The sequence below is a fragment of the Monodon monoceros genome, unplaced genomic scaffold (assembly GCF_005190385.1).
Source record: "Monodon monoceros isolate NGI ecotype Baffin Bay Population unplaced genomic scaffold, NGI_Narwhal_1 Super_Scaffold_17, whole genome shotgun sequence".
Lineage (NCBI taxonomy): Eukaryota > Metazoa > Chordata > Mammalia > Artiodactyla > Monodontidae > Monodon > Monodon monoceros.
In genome coordinates this window covers 19707455-19714559 of record NW_021703773.1, presented here as the reverse complement: position 1 = coordinate 19714559, position 7105 = coordinate 19707455, and positions in this window count along the sequence as shown.

Genomic DNA, 7105 nt, shown 5'->3' with positions numbered 1-7105 from the left:
AACATGGAGCAGGGGAGAAGACAAGACTGCAGAAAACAGGTCAGTTTGGAAGTAAGAAATATTGAAAGCTCCAAAAAGGCAGCAATTGTAGGGATAAAGAGGAGAGAGAAGAATAAGGACATATTTTGGTAAAATTTTCAGGCCACAGGGATGCATGGGAGGAAGAAGAAACATCTAGAATACTCTGAAGATTTTCAGCTTGGTAGAGTGGATGGACTGATGCCATTAAGAGAGATGGAAACTGGGGATGCAGAAAAAGAAGCAAGGAGAGAGTACATGGTAAGTTCAGTTTAAGATGAGATTTATTTTGAAATGGCAATTGTGCATGTTGGGAAAAAAAAATCACTGTGAAAAGTGAGCCTAATTAAATTTGACTGTGGAAGCTAAGAGTTTTGCAGAATTCACATTCCAAAATTTTATTGATTTCTCATGATAATTTAACTCTGTGCTGCAAAATAATAAAACAGAGAGGTAACTGGTATTTTATCAGGTTAAATGTAAAATGGTTTTATTACATTTTCAACTCTCCAAACTGACTAATAAGTCTGTGATGAAATCAGGATACATAAAATCAAAATCGAAACTATTTTCTCCCTAGCAGTCAAGTATTTACTTGCACAGAAGACAGATTTGATCAAGAATGTCCAGCCAAATCTTTAAAATAATTAGGAATTCAAAAGCCTGCTATCTAGAAATTTCTCTAGTCAAAGAAATAACCATAGTTGTAAAATAGCTGACAAGCCATTTATTAAAACAGCGGTCGACTAATGCTTCTCCTTGTTTCAAGGTTACATTATAAATCAACTTAGAGGGGCAAAAACCTTGTAGGAGAACTGTAGGAGGATGAGCAGAACAATTTAAACTATAAAAAAGTCCTAAAGTGCATATCTTACTTACAGAAAGAATGAGGTTTAAAAGGATAATAATTAACAGATATTAACACACCTGGCATCCAGCAAGTTTCAATTGCAAAGATCATAAGAACTGATTTATAATGTTCCCAATGTGACTAATGAAAGTAAACTGGTGACCATATTGTTCTAAATGACTGCATTAGAGAACATTATTGTTTTAGAGAAGCCCACGTTAAAAATAAAATCATTATCGCCAAACACAAAACAATAATTTTCAGAATCAACATTTTAGATTTTAACACTCATATTTTACTGTTATTAACTATCTTTCAAAGTGATTAAAAAGAAAACTCTAAAGAAGCATCAGTTCTGCTCCTCATTTTATTTTCCCCTTGGAAGAAAGAGAGATTCAAAACCTTCCTGATGTCAGCACTTAGAAAGGTTAATTATTCATACAGAACGATGAAGAGGAAGCACTAGATTTAATTGGACACATGCTTCTTATATTTAAAGACAGGGGAGTAGATAATGATGTTCCCTTTTGTGTCCTTCCAAAAGAAATATGAGGAATTGATAATGTCTCACATAAGTCTTAAAGGAAGAAAATGTAGAACATGCATTTTGTAAATCACTCATTCATTACAGAAAAAGCTCACAAGAAATGTGGTCTCAATAAAATGTTATCCTTTCAGGATGATTAAATATGGTCAAATTTAAATATCTTATCTTAGGTAAATTTGACATTCTTAACCTCTAGAGACGAGGAGAAAATTTACATGTATATATATATATAAAGTTATACTGGATACAGGGACTTCCTGATCAAGGAAATAGGGGAAATAAAGAAAAAAAAGAACTGGGTAACAGAGCATTCCATCAGTGAATTCTGGTCCAGACTTGTATGGAAATGGTGACAGCAATACACTTTTGCTCAAAGCAAATAAACTACACTGTAAACTGCATGAAGAAAAAGAAACTAAATCTCTTTGTTTACTTCTGTATCCCCTGTACCCACTGTAGTATCTAGCACATAAGAGGAAGGTATGTTGAAAGAATGAACTTTGGAAAAGTCAATTCTAGGACATGTATTGACAAGAAGTAACAGGTATTCTTAGAGTAAGAACTCATTCATTCATTCATCAAATTCTTTTTTAAATACAAATCCTTTATTGAAGTATTAGATACAAAAAATGTGAACATAAACCATAAAGGCACTCACATCCCATTTCCCCTTCCAGACATTATTCATGGGCCCTCAAAAGATAAACACCCTGCTGACCTGTAACACAATTTTTATTGTTATCTGGGAAGTTTCCAGTTTGGAGCTATTATAAATAGTGCTGCTATGAATACCCATGTCTTTTGGACATGCTGCTAAGAATATTCTATGAATATTCTTATGTCTCATTTCTTCTGTGTATACTTAGAATTGTTCATTCTTTGGATATGCATATGATGAACTTTAAGAGATATTTTCAGTTTTCCAAAATGAGAGAAAATTCCTCTAAAGAGGTTTCTTTTTTTTTTTTTTTTCTGGTACGCGGGCCTCTCACTGCTGTGGCCTCTCCCGTTGCGGAGCACAGGCTCTGGACGCACAGGCTCAGTGGCCATGGCTCACGGGCCCAGCCGCTCCACAGCACGTGGGATCTTCCCGGACAAGGGCACAAATCCATGTTCCCTGCATCGGCAGGCGGACTCTCAACCACTGCGCCACCAGGGAAGCCCTAACGTGTGTGTGTGTGTGTGTGTTTATATTTATGGCAAATATCTTAACATCTTCTCCTACTTAGTGTCTTTGATTTTCACTCTCAATGACATTTTGATGAACAGAAGGTCTTAATTTTAATGTACTTCAATGATCATTTATCACATTTTTGTTGGGTACTTAGTAAATGATACCAGAAATAGTGTTGGAGCTGAGAAGAAACAATAAATAGGTAAGAAAAAACATTTTTTCTTTTTCTGCAAGCAGTTAATAGTCTCAGGGATAAATAGGAAAGTTAACCTAAACAGACAGACTTGGTATACAAATTAATGGTCCACAGGGCTTAGAAATTAAATAATGTGACCCATAAATACACTTACAATTTTTCAAAAGCTACAACGTAAGACCAGTTGTGAAAGGAAAACTGTATAAATAAAACTAATGGTTGCGAATGCTGTCAATGATGCAGAGCAAACAGTAATTCTCTTTCACTGTGGCTGCAGATTAGTTCCATAGCATGTTCATGGAATGAGTGGAATTTCATCAGAGTTAAAATTGTGGGAAGCAGACTTAGAAAATAATAAACTGACCTGGAGACAGAAGGTTATAATAAGAGTTGAGTGAATGTCCCTTGTTCCACATTTCCTTCCAGCTGCCTCTCCATTTTTTCACTCCTTTTAGGGCAAACTATTAAAAAGAGTTTAGCATCCTCTTCTCTCCATTTATACTTCTGTTTTCTATTGAATCCCTCTCAATCATTCTTATTTCTTTTTTAAAGGAGACAACACTTCTTTATTTATTTTAATTTATTTTTGGCTGCATTGGGTCTTCGTTGTGGTGCACGGGCTTTTCACTGCGGTGGCTTCTCTTGTTGTGGCATGCGAGCTCTAGATGCACAGGCTTCAGTAGTTGAAGCTAGCAGGCTCAGTAGTTGTGGCTCGGGGGCTCTAGAGCGCAGGCTCAGTAGTTGTAGTGCATGGGCTTAGTTGCTCCGTGGCATGTGGGATCTTCCGGGACCAGGGCTCAAACCCGTGTCCCCTGCAATGGCAGATTTTTTTTTTGTGGTACGCGGGCCTCTCACTGCTGTGGCCTCTCCCGTTGCGGAGCACAGGCTCCGGACACGCAGGCTCAGTGGCCATGGCTCACGGGCCCAGCCGCTCCGCGGCATGTAGGATCTTCCCAGACCGGGGCACGAACCCATGTCCCCTGCATCGGCAGGTGGACTCTCAACCACTGCGCCACCAGGGAAGCCCGGCAGGCAGATTCTTAACCACTGCGCCACCAAGAAAGTCCTGAGCATTCCTTTTTTTTTTTTTAATGTTTATTTATAATCATCATTCTTTTTTTTTTTTTTGGCCATGCCACACAGCTTGCTGGAGTTCCCTGACCAGGGATTGAACTTGTGCCCTCAGCAGTGAAAGCACAGAGTCCTAACTACTGGACCACCAGGGAATTCCCGGCATTATAAGCATTCTGTGACATTGATAGAAAATTAAATGATATAAAATTGCATGGAACTCAAAGATCTTTAAAATGTGCTCTCAACCAGCTTGTATACAATAATTTGGAGTTGAAAGAGCAGATCATAAAAAATTACAGGTTACAACAGGTCTTGTGACAGGGTGATTAAGATTTAGGAAGACATTTTCATGTGCAGCAGTGACTAGGATTGGAAGGAACGACAGGTACAAATTATATGGATAATTCTAATAGTTTGATTCTAAGGGAAAATTGAATGAATTCTTCAGTGCAAGTCTATGGGGTCAGGACAGTAGGACAACATTTGAGGCAGAGACCATTCTTCATGTGTGAGCCCAGAGAAACACGCCTTTCTTTCTACTTCACTCAAAAGTCCATTACACAAATGGTCTCCTAGTGGCTAACAAGAATCAAACTAGTTTAAAATTCTGAGAGGCTCCAGCTAGAACATCAATCTGACACTTTTATAAAAAAAAAAAAAAACTGTAATAGAATGCACATAATCCTTAAAAATGATGGTTCTGAATACACAACAGATTATGTTAACATTCAAACTGAAATTCTTTTGGCATTTATTTTATATGCTAATGTTCTTAAATTACTCATTGATAAGTATATTCAAAATTATCTAAATGAGTTTATTTTGGCTCTGTGGTAGATAGCCTTCCAATATGGCTGCCAACAATTCTTTCCATCTCTTTAAGCATAAGCCACTCCTCTCATCAAGAATAGATTCTAGGGACTTCCCTGGTGGCGCAGTGGTTAAGAATCTGCCTGCGAATGCAGGGGACATGGGGGTTCAATCCCTGATCTGGGAGGAGCAACTAAGCCCATGCACCACAACTACTGAGCCTGTGCTCTAAAGCCCATGAGCCACAACTACTGAGCCCGTGTGCTGCAACTACTGAAGCCCATGTGCTCTAGAGCCCGTGTGCCACAAAAGAAGCCACCACAATGAGAAGCCCACGCAAAGCAATGAAGAGTAGCCCCAGCTCACCGCAACTAGAGAAAGCCCACACATAGCAATGAAGACCCAATGCAGCCAAAAATAACTTTTTTTAAAAATAGTGTAATCAACATATTTTTTTTAAAAAAAGAATAAATTCTATTTCCTCTCTGCTTGAATATGGGCTGTACTGTGACTTGCTTCTAACCATAGAATACTGTGGAAGAGACAATCTAAGACTTCTGAGCCCAGGCTTTGATAGATTTTCTTTTCCTCTTGGAGCCAGTTCCTAATAATAAGGAAGCTCAGGCTAAACTACTGAATGAAGAGCAGAATGGATGCCTTCAGCCTATGCATTGTGTAACAGAAAACTGCCCTGCTGAACTCACTGCACCCTCAGGATCATAAAAAAAGCATAAATTGTTGTCGTTTTAGGCCACTAAGTTGGGATTTTTTTTTTAAATTTATTTTTAATTTATTTATTTTTGGCTGTGTTGAGTCTTCGATGCTGCACGCGGGCTGTCTCTAGTTGAGGCGAACGGGGGCTACTCTTCGTTGTGGTGAGCAGGCTTCTCATTGGGGTGGCTTTTCTTGTTGTGGAGCACGGGCTCTAGGCATGCGGGCTTCAGTAGTTGTGGCACGTGGGCTCAGTAGTTGTGGCACAGGCGCATGGGCTTAGTTGCTCTGTGGCATGTGGGATCTTCCCGGACCAGGGCTCAAACCTGCGTCCCCTTCATTAGCAGGTGTAGTCTTAAGCACTGCGCCACCAGGGAAGCCCTAAGTTGGAATTTTTTTTTACTCAGAAACTGATAGAGGCTTTAACTTTTTCATGGTAACCAATGAATAATTGGCCACTTAATCTTTTTTTTGGCCACTTAATCTTTATGTCTGGACATCTAACACAAAAGCATATAAAATTTATTTCAGAGAAGGGCATTTTTGAGGTAATGTATTATTATTATTTTTTTATTTTTTTGCGGTACGCGGGCCTCTCACTGTTGTGGCCTCTCCCGTTGCGGAGCACAGGCTCCGGATGCGCAGGCTCAGCGGCCATGGCTCACGGGCCCAGCCGCTCCGCGGCATGTGGGATCTTCCCGGACCAGGGCACAAACCCGTGTCCCCTGCATCGGCAGGCGGACTCTCAACCACTGCGCCACCAGGGAAGCCCTACTTTTGTTTATTATAGGAAAGTCTGAACCATGAAATTAGATTTTCCTGTAACAAAAAATTCAGACAACTAGTGACACCTTTCTACATTTTCATTTCAAGTGACACAAAAGGCCTTGCTCTCAAATAATCACAATATACTATCCTACTGACTAATATTTAAAATTGCAAATCAGTTATCAAAATCCACATTTTTAAAGATTAAGTTAGAATTCTGACTCCTTGACAGAGATTCCTCAACTACCTGTGGAGAAGTGAATTCTTCCTTTTCATGTTCAGATGTAGACTGGGTTTTGGAATTCCAGTGATGGTAAGCTTTATTATCATCATTAGCATAGTGCCCTACGGCACCTACAAAAAAGGATCTTATCTTGTCTATTTTTATACATCCTCACTCCTCAAAGCACAGAAAAATAAAGTGATCTGTCCACAGGCATACAGGTGGATGCATACAGGGCATGCAACTAAAAGCCAAATCTCCTGACACTAATTAAAATATGCTTTTCTTCACACTTCTCTCATATATATGCCACAGCTGTTCTGAAATTCCTTGGTTTGGTTGAAAATTCAATTAGAAAAGAATTATTCTAATAATAATAATAAAGAACAAAAGACATTTTTTCATTTGATTACATCTTTTGTACATGACTACATAGTCATGATACAAATGAAGTAATAATACCCTCCATTTTCAATAATGCAATACATTTCACAATATAAGTAAGTTTTAACCTTAGGATTCATTAAAATTAAGTTTTTGTCTGTTATGGTTAATATATCACCTTTTTATATGCTAAACGTTTGCCATTAAATATATGCAGGTAAATATGCAATTATAGTAAGAGTGCAGGATATTAACATATAAAAGTCAATCCTTTTTCTACATACAAGCAATGAACATGTAGAATGTGAAATTAACAACACAGTACCTTTTGCATTAGCACCCCCCAAAAA